Consider the following 14,944-nt stretch of genomic DNA (forward strand, 5'->3'; position numbering starts at 1 on the left):
CAGTCCAAGTTTAGTTTATTGCCTGACTTCATGTGTGGCCTCCTTGTATTGCCACACCCTTCAGCCCGTGTTGAAAAACACTTTTCCCAATTATATCAAGTGAAGGCAAAACAAACGCCGCTCTTTTGATGGCATGTTTTGTCGAGCTTTTTGAACATGGTTGCAATTTTGAATCTGCGCTTTCGTAATACGCTCCGTTGAAGAAGGTAAGCTCGTTAGATCTCTGCCCAAGAGTTGCCTCTTAATGCAGACACAGAGGAGACAAACATTACCAAAGATTTGAAAAAGATTGCTGCGTTTTATAAGTGAGACAAAGACGATTGCCCCGTGTTGCTAGGTATTCTCTCACGCGGTAGAGTATTGAGGGCATATTGCAATCTTGCACCTGAAATGGCTGACAATTGAGGATTTAAGACATGAATATGTTAAAGAATTTTCAAGTTAGTTCTAATTCTTAGAGGAAAAAATTTAGGGAGAGCACTGGGTAGCAGGGAAAGTTACGTTGTTCAGGTTGTTTGTCGTATGCGTCCGTACTTCGAAAAATGGTTCGAGTTATCTAATGTCTCGGAGACTTTTGAAGGATTGCGATTTTATGGTAATGGGCCAGGTACATTGCTAATTGTTCTAAGGAATTAAGGGAATTTCTTTTAGAGAAAGGTTTCCACCGCTCATGAAATACCTGTTTCTGCTGATAATTGTATGATAGATCATGGTCCTGCCAAATGTAAGAAGGTAAAATCTAAGACTACTGTCGATAAGGTAAAGAATTCAGATCTCAAGAACATTAGCATAGTCTCTGTTAAATGTCACTTGCGTTGTCAATCAGGTCACATTAAACCCAATTGCCAAGATTAGTGTTGCTTTAGCCAGAGAAGAGAAACCTTCAAATTGCATAATTGATATCAATGGTAAAGTCTGGTTTTCCGGCTGGAGTAATTTTTCATAATGGCTGTAATACCGTTGTAATAAGGGAAGATTAGATTCCAAAGCACTTGAAATTGGGGAAACTACTCAAGTTTATAATTTTCTTGGTATTCCTATTCATCTACCTGCAGTATTAGATCAAAATTCTTCTCTGGAAAGGTTAATGCAATAGTTGTTTCAATTAAGTGAGCTGATATATTAATTGGTTCCATTCCTGGCTTGATACGCAATGTAATCAATGGATTAGATATGATAAATGGAGGGGCTGAAAGAAACACTCACGATGTTAATGTTGAAACTAGGCCCCAACAGTTACGGTTGGCTAAACCAGTTTTACCCTTAGAAAATAGTGCTCCTGATATTACCATCAGGGTTGGGGCGCCTCAGTGGCGTGGTTGGTATAGGTCAGAGATGTGTATTTCTGGTGATAGAAGTTCACACTCTACGTGGTTCGGAAGTCACGGAAAGCCGTTGGTCCCGTTGCTGAATAACCACTGGTTCCATGCAACGTAAAAACACCATACAAACAAACTATCAGGGTTGGAGTAACTACACTTGACGATATGAATTACAATTACATATTAAATTACAATTATAATTCAATTTGGAAATAGCAATTAAATTACAATTACTTAACAAATTCAATTTCAATTACAGTTAGGATTATAAGGGAATTGGGTGCGAGAGAAACGCCAATCCTTGGCACAGGAAACAGTGTACGGAGGCGAACAAATCGAGCCGATAGGGTTTCATAATTTATTTCCAGAAATGTAAGGCCTTGTCCACACTAGTGGGCACTGTTTGACGGCAAACGCTGTTCCTATAACACGTTGCACTATACATGGTGGGAAGGTGAGCGGAGTATGGAGCCAGAATGATGCGCTTGTCTGGTAACACTGCTTCAGAAGTGACAGAAAATATAAACAGCTAAAAGTTCTCGACGCCGACGGGCAGGCCCGTTAGTGTGGATAAGTGATAGAACTCCCAGGAGCGGAGCACCATGAAATTCAAGTTTTATAAGCAACCCATCACTCCTAATTGAGCCAGACCCTTACTACTCCTATTTTATAATTACAATTCGATTATAGATTATATCATCCGGTAATTAATTAAACTACAATTACTATAATTTCATTTTCAATTATAATTACACGACATTCTTTAATCAATTAAATTACAATTACTCCAACCCTGGTCACTGTAGACCCTGAAGAATTTGCTAATGCTCAACGTTCATGTCAGTCCTTAGAAAGGTCAAGTGGTTTTGGAGACAAAGGAAGAAATATCTGGCTAGAACAGAGTTGTGAGATATATTGAAAATAATTGTTTGATATATCGAGGATGTGTAAAATGTAAAAACACTGAATATGTGGGATGCAGACAGTTGCTAGTTCCTTTAAAGTTTCGTAATGCTGTAATGTAGCTTGGTCACGAATCCTTAATCACAATCCATTTTTCATCTGGAAAAACATGAGATGAAATATTACGCAAGATCTTTTGGCCGAGTGCCTGGCCAAATATTTCTAGGTTTTGTCGGTCACGTCATTCTTGACAGAAATCTGGTCCAAAGGTATAGAAGCTTCCTATGTCATTTAGCAGTGCCTTTTAGTGAGCCTTTCTCACGTATTGCCTGTGATATAGTTGGCCCAGTCACTCCTACCTCTAGTCGTGGTCATAGATATATATTGACTATCACTGATTTAGTTACACGTTATCCACATGCCAGATCTTTACGCAATCTAGATACTATTACAGTAGTTGACGTTTTCTGTAGCGTAGGAGTTCCAAGGGAAATTTTGAGTGATTGTGACCCAGTTCAAATCTGATTTGATGTCTGAAATTCATAGGCTGTTTTCTATTTAACAGTGTATACTAGTCCTTACAATGCTGCTTACAATGGAACTGTTGAAAGGCTGAATGGAAGGTTTGACTTGATAATTCAACTGAAAGGGACAGATATATTCTAGTAGTCTTGTTTGCCTATCGTGAAATACCCAATGACAGCTTGAAATTTAGTCCTGTTGAACTCTTATGTGGGGGTACTTTAAGGGCTCCTCTGACAATTTTTCACGAGTTGAAAGCTAATGATCATGTTGAAGATAATGTAAAAACTACATATCAGTATGTCATAGACCTTAGAGCAAAATTGCAAAAAATGACAAAGGTTGCCGTATCAAATGCAGAGGTAAGTTCTATTAGGTATAATGAGTATTTTGATAGAAAGGCTAAACCCAGGAAATTGAATAAGTGGAGATGAAATTCTTGTTATGCTCCCTACCAATTCTGGTAAGTTTTTGATGCCATGGAAAGGTCCATCATATGTTATTGATGGTTGCCACAATAATGGAGTAGATTATCTTGTGAAAGTAAGAAAACGTGGCGGGTTATACCATGCTGACATGATTAAACGCTGTTATAGGAGAAAAGAAGGTAATGTTCTGCTGAAAACTGTTGAAATTAAATCTTCAAATGGCTTGTTTTCGATAAGTTAATTAATACGAGTGATTGTTCCAACAGTGGGAATACAGAATTTTGGGATAGTCAACCTAATCCCGATCACATAAACCCTAATATCACAGAATTGCAGAAATCTAAATTACAGGGTTGGTTAGAAACATTCAAAGATGTCATTTATGATGAACCAGGTGTTACTAGAATCCTAGAACATCATTTACTTAAGATTTTCCATTTTAGTGTAAGAACTATCCAATACCTATTAACTTGGCAGAAACATTCAATGAACAAGTTGATAAATGAAGGCTTTGGTTTGGATATAATTGAACATTCCAATTCTCCTTATTGCTCACCAATGCAATGGTGCTTGTTAGGGCAGCAGATGGTTCATGGCGTTTGCGCACTTATTTCAGAGATATAAACACTGCTACCATACGTGATGCCGAACCAATAATGCCAAGTAGTACAACAGTCACTCCATGAATTTTCTGGTGAGCGCTTTTTATTCTGAACTCGATTTATGTAAAGGATACTGGTAAGTTCCAGTGACTTTAGAGCCAAAGAAATATACTGCTTTTGCTGCAAAATGTGATTTAATGCGGTTTAAGAAAATGCATTTTGGATTAAAAACTGCATGTGCAACTTTTGTAAGATTATTGCGCAAAGTGCTTGCGAGTCTTTCTAACACGAGTTGTTATTTTGATAACATAGTTATATATTCTAGTAATTTTGATGTTCACTTAAATCACATTCAGATGGTTTTAGACAGGTTAAGGGAACATGGATTAACCGTTGGACAAAGTAAATGCTTCTTTGCATATGAAAACTTGAAGGACTTAGGATTTTCAATAGATAATAATACTTTGTGTCCTTTGGATGACATAGTTGAAGATATAGTTAAAAGACCCTTAACTACTACCAAAAAGCGGTTAAGGTCATTTATGGGAAAACTGTGATTTTTCAAGAATGTCTGCTTCTTTGACTGATGCCCTCTATAAAGGAAGCAAGAATTTTTTGCAATTGTCAGACAACCCGGTTAAAAGTTTTCAGGAATTTAAGAAATATTTTTCCTGAAATGAACAAGATTTTCTTCTTAAGAACTGATACTTCAAATGACGGAATGGTGTTGTGGTGCTACAGGAGACTGAAAGTATCCTGGAACCTGTTTTTGAGAAATTCTCTCAAACTGAGAAACATGACTCTTCCATAGAAAAGGAGTGTTATGCCATGGTATGGGGAATCCAAAGATATTAGGAATATCTTTATGGGAAAGAATCTGTACTTCAAGCAGACCATTTACCACTTGTGGTAATCATTTGAAGAACCTAAAGAATAAAAATGACAGGTTACTGAGATGGACATAAGTTTGCAACCTCTTTCCTTTTGCGTGCATTATTTATTAATGGGTCAGGTAATATTGCAGTTGATATGTTAAGCCGATGTCTTCAAATGACTTATGTGAAATTTGTTTATACTTTTTTAAACAAACTGAGCAATAGATGGAACATCTGTAACTCAGGCGCTTTAATATCCTTGGGGAGTTTCGTTTCCTCTTGTCTCGTAGGCGATGAGAGAGAATGTAAAACTCCCTTTATTAACTAAAGCAGCCATCCACTGACCAACTTCGTCCCTCTCTCTTTGATACACCATTTTCATCTGACGACCACTCTGCCATACGTGACGAGTGCTGATAGTTTTCTGCAAGTTGTTGTCAGTTTTGGTTCTATGCCTGTGTGGACCCTAGCAAAAATGTCACTTTGCCGATTGATCTCCGAGGAAGTGCAGATGAAACCGACTGCTGATTTGTCTGATCGCTTTTCTTTATGTTGGCTCCAAGCGTCTTGTTATCTTTAATCGTTCTGACTAAATCTATTGCTCTGGGCAATTATAATTAATTTACTTATAATTCTTATTGTGCGTAATTACTGTATATTTGTACATGGACATTTGATGTATTTACATAAATATATTAGTGCCTTAATATTTCGTTTTTCTAATTGAGAACCGTGTTTTTGAACTATGTCAATGGCCCATCAAGAGCAAAAATAATCTCTAACGCATCGCCCAAAATCTTTGACACAAAACTGATCTACGGTGCAATCATTTCTTCCTTAACAAGAGCTCATATTGCACAACTTCGTTGCTTTATTTCAAGGTTCAGCGGTTTCTTTAAAATTTACCCGTATCCTTGAAAGATCAGAGGTATTTTTTAAGAAGGCCACTTTGACCATATTATGTGGGTTATCTCAATATTGATTTTGGCGAATTTAAGAATATTACATTTTCCAATTATCAATGTACAAATTTTGTTTGAGTGGTTTCTACATATAGTGAAAATTTTTAACTTTAAATAGCGGTAGAAGTAGAGTAGCATTGTCAAGCATAAATTTTTGTTATAGAGCCTTAATGCATAATTATGGTATGAAATTTATGTGATAATCTTATTCCAGATGGTTACAAGTTTCTGGGTATTGATTGGAGAAACGTCCCTATTGCAAGAAATATTGGAGTTAACGTTCTCTTTACGTGGTTGCCAAGTAATTGCCGTTTTCTGTTGTCGTTGTTTTTTGTTACTAGTCACAACTTGCTGGAGGAACCAGAATTCAAGCAAAATTAATATACAGTGTTGGGCTGATATTTCTAGGAATCCATGATGTCGACGAGATAGATGTAGGCTTCCATCAGTTTAATTTCTAAATTTTCCATGATGGGCTTTTCATTAAAATCCTGATGTGTTTGTGATTTAGGTGTCTGGATGTTCTGCATTCGGAAACCTTCCAACTTGCCTGTGTATTATAATTGATTTGTAATTAATGAAAAATGCATCTTTAGTTTTCAGACTTTGAATATTCCTCGGCATTTTTATCGGGGAAAACAAGGTTTACCATCCATGGAATCACAGATGTTGAAGGTAAAACTACTTAATTTAGAAATATAACAGACCGTGTTAACAGTATTCACGTTTGAGTGAATACACACGTGAAAGGCCTATATCAAATTTTAAACTTGAGCAAATGAATGCAACCCACTCTCATGGAATTGTTGGAAATTCCATTTGTTCAACAATTAGTGGAAATGTGATTTGGGCATTGGCTGTGACGACTCAAATGCCCTTGGCTAATTTGTGGGACATCGAGCTGAAATCTGACTCCATACAGTTATTTATATAAATGTATAGTACCAAGAGCGCCGTTAATATATTGGGAGCAAAAAGAAAAAAAAAAAATCACGTAAACACGTAATTTAACTGCTTGAGAACAATTTGTAAATAGAAGATAAGAATAAATATCAAATCATTCGTGCATGGAGCGAATACAAAGAAAGAATTTCCACTCACTGGTATGAAAAGTTGATAATGTGATGGTCAGCTACACTTCCATGGACAAAGGTCTTAAGCTTTCTGGCTGAATATAGGATTAACGCAGGTGAAAAGGATTTTAAGTTATGCATGATGAAAAAAAAATCCGAAATACCGAAGTTAAATTCTTGTTAAAGTATTACGCTGTTTTTAATGGAGGGTGGGGGCAGGGGGAAATTTGGATGTTCATATAATGCTTTGAGATGGAAAGTTTCTTTTACCAAAAACATTTAATTATTTGTTTTAACGATTTCCGTTTAATAGGTAACTCTGATTCCATTCAGTTTATTACGTCACTAGTATAGAGTAATGACCATTCATTTTCACAACTATCCACGAATGGGTGCGTCGTCAATGCACCTCAGGCTCTCATCAGGCTCTTTGTAGCGTTCCTTCGTCCTCTAGCTATAAACCCCTTGCTTTCCTTTACTGTACCTACGTTCGTATTCGCTTATGTCTTTCTTTCCACCCTCTCCTATCAATTATTTCATAGTGCAACTGCAAGGTTTTTCTCCTGTTGCACCTTTCAGACCACTCTACTCTCAATTTTCCTTTTCAGCACTGAATGACCTCGTAGGTCCCAGCATTTGGCCTTAGGCTTAAATGCTACGTTTTATTTTATTTGTGCCTAAAACCAATTTAAAGATTAATAATTCTCAGGACTGGTTGTTTAGGATAGTCACTTGCGGATACTATTGGCTTAGTGAGTTTGTGAATTTGACACCGAACAGGAGATAAATGAAGAAAATAGTCGAACTTGTAATCAAAGACGTCTGGAGGATTTTAACACGACTGCCGTCAGATGTGGAATGCTTCGCGTGGATGTATCATATGAAATGGTATTTGTGTTCCTGGTCTCTTTAATTGTTATCCTTTCTGTTGATTAAAAATATGAAAACTGTAAACTACTGAAATTTGTAAATCGGTGAATGCAGTAAACTACAGGTTATATAAAAAACTAATTATTACATAGGCCCCATGTTTTTCAAATGAAATCTCGATACGGTTTTTAATAAACTGGTAGCTCAAGAACAGAATGATTCTGGTAAAATGTTGTTACCTTTTAAATACATCTAGTTAACTGTAAACAAATATAACTGAGAAACTGGTACCAGACGCGGACAATAAGCCGTATAGTGAAAGAAGTAATTCTAAAATTATGGAGGTTACTTACCAGGATGATCGTCTTAGTTTATTTGGAAAAAGCTTAGCGACACTAATGGTTTCTTTACGAAGACATCTCGGGATGCTGCTAAGTCTGTGTTTGCGCAAATCGTGCCGTCGTTTAATATGGGTCGTGCTTTTGTAAAGGCCAAAAGATTTGCTTAGCGAGCTTCATCTAACTGAGCGCTCTTTTGGGGGAAAAGCCGGAAAGGAAAGAAGAGTCGAGGAATTGGAATTGGAATCTAGAATTTACATCAATAGCCAAGAGCTGGAACCTATGAGGTCATTCAGCGCTGAAAGGGGAACTGACAGTAAGAAGATCTGAAAAATGCAACAGGAGGAAAACCTTGCAGCTGCACTCTGAAACAACTGTTAAAGAGGGTAGAGAGTCAAATGGAAGAGAATATGAAGGGAGGTACAGAAAAAGGAATGAAACAGGCTGCAGGTAAGCCGAAGGGACGCTGCTAAGAACCTTAAGTGATGCCTACAGTGCACCACGTGAGATGCACTAACTGCACTATACACCTACAGGAGAGTTGAGGAATTTCTCAAGCTGAGGATGGCAAACTCAATAAAGAATTGTTTAGTCCAAAGAGAATAGATCAGAGATTAGGGCGAGGAGGTGAGGAGAGAAAACAAATTGCTTAGGACGAGGAATAACATCAAGTATAAACCCGTCTGCCTCCAGATACAACCCCTTTCATTCCTTTCACTGTACCTTCGTTCATATTCCCTTTTTTCCATCTTACTTTCCACCCTCTCCTGAAATTGTTTTGTAGTGCAACTGCTTGGAGGTTTTCCTCCTGTCACACCTTTCCAACCCTTTTACTGTCTATTTCCGTTTCACATCTGAATGACCTCATAGGTGCCAACGCTTGCCTTTGGAATAAATTCTATATTCCGATTCCAATTCCAATTCCAATACGTACGTGATTGTGCAGGACACTTGGGAATGATGGTTTGTGTTTATAGTTCAGGGAACAAACGCCTCCTATAAGGGAGCCGTGTGACCTCATGGCATCTAGGCTCCGCAGGGGTTTAGTGCTGTCAATGCACCTCACGTGGGCCACTGTAGGCATTACTTAAACTTCTTTGCAGCGTCGCCTCGGCTCCTAGCTGCAACTTCTCTCTTTTCTTTCACTGAACCTCCGTACATATTCGATTTGACTTTCCTCTCTAAAAATTGTTTCCTAGTGCAACTGCGAGATTTGCTTCCCGTTACACCTTTCAAACCTTCTTACTGACTCTGTTTCTCATTCAGCGCTGAAAGATCTTACAGGTCCCAGGGCTTGGACTTTGCCTAAATTCTAGTATTTTGACCATGGCATTTAAGGCGGTATTTAAGGCCTTGTCCACACGATCGGTTATCGCCCGGTTGCGTTGGTCCTTCAACCGGCAACATCTCCCTTGGTAGGCCCGTGCACGATAAAGGGGGAAAAAAAAAACCAGCCGCGTGTATAGTAATAATCATTGATGTGCAAAACATCAAGAACAGAGCGCATAAAATTTGAGCCTATATGAACAATGCTGTATAAAATTAGTATTGGGAACATTGTGAATAACTGCGATATATATATATATATATATATATATATATATATATATATATATATATATATATATATATATATATATATATATATATATATATATATATCATACATATATATATATATTATATATATATATATATATTATATGTATGTATATATTATATATATATATATATATATATATATATATATATATATATATATATGTATATATTGTTATGTGGCAGGTCGACGTATAAGATTTTATTTTGGAAAATCCTGAGAAGCTGGCTCTACTTTCAATTCTTTGGAAATGACAACTGATAAAGGGGGCCTGCCTCATGTGAACAGAAAATGAAGGTATGTATCATTAGTAAAAACTATCACAAAATACTTTCAAAAGGATTGAAGGCAAACATATTATGTCCACTTATAATTCACTAGGGTAATCAGAAGAATAATAAAATTACTGGAGGTCCCACCGGCTCTGCGGCACTGTATCATTACTGAATATTATGTACAATATCAAGAACAAATGTCCCATTGGGTTGCAAGCAAAACACTAAAACTAGTAAGTAAATATGGTGTCGGAATCAATGAGGGAACTTTCAAAGATAACACATGAGGTGGAGCACTGTAAGCAAGGATGGCTCCCAATGAGGTTTCGGGATTCTTGTCCCAAAGAATGGCACTGGCAGTAAAAGTGATGAGTTGCACTGTTGAACTACAGAAGATGGCACACAGCAGGGAAGTCTACACAAATCTGCAAAGCATGTAACATTGTAACACAAGGGATAACAACAGGAGAAGCTTATGTCCCTGATCAAAAAGATGTCACAAATGCACAGTAAAAATCACTGGGGTCTCTGAAAGAGACAACATAGTAAGATCACGGGAATAGGAGAACAGGTGGAACAAAGAATGAGTGCAAGGAATGGTAGGTGGGGGTTGACAACAAACTTCCAATTCACATTACCTGAGTCCATGGGCGAGACTTGAGTAGATTGAGTCAGAGAGTCAGAGGAAGAGCTTTGTCCCTTGCAGTTTTTCACCAAGGAATGAGATAAGGGAGCACTTCATGGTTCCACCTCGGGCAGCACTCAGGTGACTTCAGGGTGACCGCTTCAAGAGGTTGTCAGGATTGGATGTTGAGCAGAGCTGGTTCCCGAAGGTATGGTAGGAGTGTAAACTAGCCGGTAGGATCTTCACTAAGACAGCAGTAGGGCATAGAGCCGGGTAGGAAGGTTAGGGCAGATTGCCGCATTGGAAGGCTAGGGCTATGTGCTATTTGGGAAGGCACGCCGGCCAATATATATATACCCAGATCGGAAGTCGTGTTTTTGACATCTGTCAAAATAGATGCGACATTGACATTTCTCATTCCTTTGGTCTCGTCGGTAATCACGGTAGTTACCTGAAAAGGTCATTGGAAAGCCTGTAGAGATGGGAATAGTGGAGAGAGTGTAAAGAGGTGCAAACTGCTCTGGGAAGGTGATTAACATGATTAACAATTACTATATTATAAGGAAAAATGAATGAGTCAAAGCTAGAGGTGATGGAATGCGTAAACAATGGTTGTGTTTATGAAAATTTGGGATGTGCCAAAAACCCGTTAGTGCATTTCTTGGTTGAATAAACTGTGGATGCTGACAACGTTAGACCGCTCAAGTCTAGGTGGTGAGTATGGATGTGCAAGTTGATCCAGCAAATGTGTACATGCAGTATGTAACATGAGTGATGGGGCTGGGTATCAAATAATCTTTACGTCACAAAGAACCTTTTAGAATAAGTGCATCTGTCTGTATGTATGCGCATCAAGGCCGGTGCAAGTGCAATATAATCTGATATCAAATTGGAAGTGATTCAGTAGCCTACCGACCATTTAAGTGATAATCAGTGAGACGAGGCTGGGAGAAATGGCACACAAAGGTCCAATAAAGAGGTGAGACAGTCTTTTGAAAGTGAGTAGATTTTGATTATTATTGCATCCAGGACAGGGGGACAGTTCTCCCACATTTGGTTTTTTCTATAATCTTAATGCATTAATATGAGTCTACTATTGTTCCTCAATTGGGTTTTTATTAACAGTGCAGTTTCCCCCCATATATACAACATTTTGTTAATTTACGATAATAATTTGCTCTGTATATCTATTTTTATGGACATCTGTGCGATGATGTTTTTTATGCTATGTTCTGATAGACATGATTCTTGTTTGCTTTTAGATGGATCATAAAATCCATGGTGAGGAAATTCTTGACAATTGTTCATGATTTCGGTCATAAAAGACAATGACAGTCCATACATTAATTAAGGGAAGAATGTGGTATAATACAGAAATAACTAATATGAGGAATATGACATTTTGGGGATAGGATGTACAACATTTCATAGGATGAGTAATATGAGTAATATGTCTCATTTTGGATGTGTTGTATGGCATTTATTTTTGGGGATGATCTTATGAGGATTTGATTAGTGATTTATTTGCCAGAAGTAAGGACACTTCATATCTTGACTTCATCTCATTTTCCATTTTTCAATATTATCATGCTAAGTTTTGGGAATAAGGGTCGTATTTATGATAGTTCTGAGTTTGGTTTTAGCCTGAGTTTTTTGATGATATAAATAATGATAGCGGATATTCCAGTTGATGATTTTCCCTAAGGTAGGTGTCATGTTGTCTCTCTTCTTGTAGGGTAGATGTTACCATTTCTTTTCAGAGACAAGGCTCAGGGGGCCCTTGTAACAGTGGTGGAAGTGTAAATAAGCAATAATTATGGGTAATTAAGTTGCAATTAAGCATAAATTAGACATAATTAATATTCAAGGAAACATATTCGAAGGGATCGTTTCAGGGATTTAAAGGAAATCCAGCAACTTGAGTCAGCGATAGGAGAAGAGTTTTTTTGCTTCAGAGTCAAACAAAACTGCCAATTAATAGGATGTGTTGTGAATTAAGAGTGGTTAACGAAAGACTATATACTACTAAAACAGGTGAAAGGGGGGAAAATGTGTTGAGTTTTTATTCCTCTGTCTGTCTGTCTGTCTGTCTGTCTGTCTCTTTCTCTCTGTTTCTCTCTCTCTCTTGACAGTGATTAAGTGATATGTTCTTTTTTGCTTGTGTATTGGAATTGAAGAAAGGAAATGGGATGCTGTGATTAATAATTTGTTTGTCTTCTTTGGTGTGTGTGTAATTTATTGGGAATTAATCATATTGGGCAATTATATGTCACCGATGCGCTCCATTTTATTGTGTTAGTATAGACACTGAGAGTTGGTAGGCATAGGAGCTATCATTACTGCTTGGGTTAGCAGTTTTGGTTTAAAGATAGACAGGCTTTGTGAGATCAGCAAAATTGCTCACAGAGAAACGAGGCAGGAGAGAAGAGGCTTCTTGGCACTCGCCACTTCTCTCTTACATTCTTTTTTTCTCTCTTTCATCTTTTGTTCCCTCCTGACCCACTAAATGATCAGCTGATAGGATAACCTTGATTGCGAGAGTGGAAAAGGTGTTTTTTTCTGTAGAGCTCAGGGAATATTTATTTCGGAAATATTTGCTCTAGGATTATTCTTTTGTGGTTGTTGGTTTGTGAGTGAACTTAAAGAAAATTGTTGATATTTCGATGATATTGAGATTTGGTCGAGTCCTGAATACCAGAGGTTTCTTTAATTTAGACACGATGGTGGGATGGGACAACGATGATAAGACTTTGCTTCATAAAGTCACAACAATTGCATTGGGAGTTCGCCCTTTTCAAGACATTGTGGATGGCATTCTTTCTCAACCAGTACAGACTTTTATTGAAGAGGTAAATAACTTTTTCAACACCAAGGGAATGAAAAGTGAAGCAGTGGCGTTCAGAGGCTAAGCACCTAAAGCCTTGTTGGATTTCAATAAAGGGGACTTAGCACATTACTGCCGTACTTTTCAGTATACAAAATGCTGGTCTTGAACAGAGCTAAAGAGATTTCTTAGGACAGCCTACAGTAGGGAGGAATGCGGGGATATAGTTTGCAACCTGATGGGCTTTTACAAGATCAGAAAAGGTCAGAGGACAATGACTGAGCATAGCTCTCAGCTTTTTGATGCAGCGGGAGGATTAGTAGAGAAATTGAAAGAATCCACATGAGTAAATTGTGATACTCTCTCCCTTGACAACTTCCACTGGTTGATGCATTTCTCCTGTCTCCTACATGACGTCCCATACGTCATAGTGGACAGCTTTGATGAGAAGATTGCACCTGCAATAGATGAAGCATTGATTTATTCTCAGGTTCAGAAACACATGTCGAAATGTCCCTCAGTTGATAGCACATTTTCTAATGGGACTGTTCCAAGGAACTCATGACAAAGGGATATGTTTCCCTCCCCTCAATTGTGTGCCAAAGTGGATAATAATAGGGGAACTATGGATCCAATGCAACAGCTGCGTTGCTTTAATTGTAATAGGCAGGGGTATACCAAGAAGCAATGCAGAGTAAAATACACAGGCCATTTTTGGTGGTCTTGTCCATCTCAGAAATGCAAGGACGCAAGATCCACACCTCAGAACTCTGGTAGTATAAATATGAAAGGACCCCAAGGAGGTCACTCGAAAGGACCAAGAGATTGGCAAATTTTTGGAAAACCGATCATCAAAAAGGGAAAAGATGATTTGTACCTGCCATTATGGACTCATAGGGGACGCCCCAGAGCCAAGGCTGATAGTACGAGGAACAGTGAGTGATTTGGAGATCCCAATTTTTATAGATATGGGGCTTCAGTTAATTTAATGGACTATGATCTATACCAGTTAATGTTTCCCTAATATCCTCTAAAACCCTCAGCAGAGACAGTGTGTAATGTGCAAGGACATAAGTTGAATATCTTGGGTTTTACAAGGATGCAGTTAGCACTGGGTGGTAGGGTGTTAGTGGAACCATTTTTGATTATAAAAGGGGTTGCATTAGACAACGAAAGAAGCCAGCCATTCCCAAAAAGGAACGGACTTGTTATGAAGAATTAAAGGGGTCATGAAATGTGTTGCAACTAACAGTAAGCGAGATCCAAGGGGACTTAACTGTGACGGTAATTTTTTATATGGTACAAGCTACACTTGTTAATATTGAGAAAAAAATTGAATCTTTACTAGAGGAAATCAGATACCGGGTTAAGCGGTGGTAGTAGTTTTATATGGGTGTATTTCTTCTTTGTGTTACTTTTGAGGGTTTTAGAATTTACTTTGGGTTCAAACATAATATATACTGGGGATCAGTTGTAAAGATATTACGGGGTTCTGAAGATACATTTGTCAGATTAAGGGTTAATTGTTGAAGTACTGATAAAAAGCCCCTTCCTTGTACTGTTAAGGGGTCAGCAGTTACATGAAAGGGGACAGAGAACATGTATATTTTGGGAGAGTAATTTCAATCCTATGCAGTTGACTATGAGGCAGGGTGTGTGTTAGTTCATGACAGATACGTGTGTGAAAGTAGGATTTTCATTCTAGAGAACATTAACTTGTTGTGG

The sequence above is a fragment of the Macrobrachium nipponense genome, chromosome 22, assembly GCF_015104395.2.
Source record: "Macrobrachium nipponense isolate FS-2020 chromosome 22, ASM1510439v2, whole genome shotgun sequence".
In the NCBI taxonomy this organism is placed as follows: domain Eukaryota; kingdom Metazoa; phylum Arthropoda; class Malacostraca; order Decapoda; family Palaemonidae; genus Macrobrachium; species Macrobrachium nipponense.